Source organism: Pseudomyrmex gracilis, unplaced genomic scaffold, assembly GCF_002006095.1.
Source record: "Pseudomyrmex gracilis isolate BER0280 unplaced genomic scaffold, ASM200609v1 scaffold_990, whole genome shotgun sequence".
In the NCBI taxonomy this organism is placed as follows: Eukaryota; Metazoa; Arthropoda; class Insecta; order Hymenoptera; family Formicidae; genus Pseudomyrmex; species Pseudomyrmex gracilis.
Genome location: NW_018021574.1, coordinates 14,576 through 15,582, shown reverse-complemented (window position 1 = coordinate 15,582; position 1,007 = coordinate 14,576).

Sequence of the window (1,007 nt, the reverse complement as noted above, 5' to 3'; positions counted from 1 at the left end):
ATTCGACACCGTACGATTCGACACCAAATTATTCGACACTGTACGATTCGACACAGAACAAGCACTATGCATCGTGACAATTAATAATAGTAGCACCACAAGTTAGGGTTAGGTTGTGACCGTGGTTAGGCTGATTATTGGTCAAGGACTTACTACTTGTTGATATTATCACGGTTGCCAGCTGCTGTTTGCCCTCAGCAACAAGGGTGGCTGCCCTCCGTCCTTCTACGGGGATGTCTCGACCCTCGGGATTCTTGGAAAAGGCAGGAATTTCGCGCACTTGCACGAATAAACTCAACACTGTTCGTTTTGGTTATAAATATATAAAACAATGAGTATCTTTATTTATTGCGCGGTGAACACACACACTGTTGTTACAGTAAATATTTTAACGCACTTGTAATTATTGACGGCGCTAACAACGAGTTCCCGGAACTTAGTTTTTCGTACGTGGCGCAGATATATCATCCGTTCCGCACGATGTTCCGTGAGAGACTCTCTAATAAGACTAATAACTATAATTACGTAAATAATTAAAAACGTAAAACTGAGCCGCGGGAACCGGGTTAATGACGCGCATTAACGAAAGATACGTGTGGCGCGTTCTGTTCCTCAAGCGAGACTGGATAGCAAGATGGCTGGGCCGTCTTGCTCGAACCTTAAGGCGCGGTCTACACCAAACGCTGCGACTGCGCCTTTAGGTATGTTCGAAAACCGAAGATTCCCGAGACTTAGTTATTTTTAGGTGGGTTCGAATTAATCGGGTTTACTAACGCCCTAGTGTTCGCTAATATGAGCGTATACCTTTAACAGCAAATAAAATCCTTAATAAACAAATTTTGACAAAGTCTCCAAATAAGAAATTTCGACTTAGTGGTTCGATTCCTAGTCATACGTAAAAACTAAAGACGTACAATAACGGGCGGGTTCCGTTTGACCACAGTACGATTCGACACCGCTCGATTCGACACAGATTTATTCGACACCAAATTATTCGACACCGTACG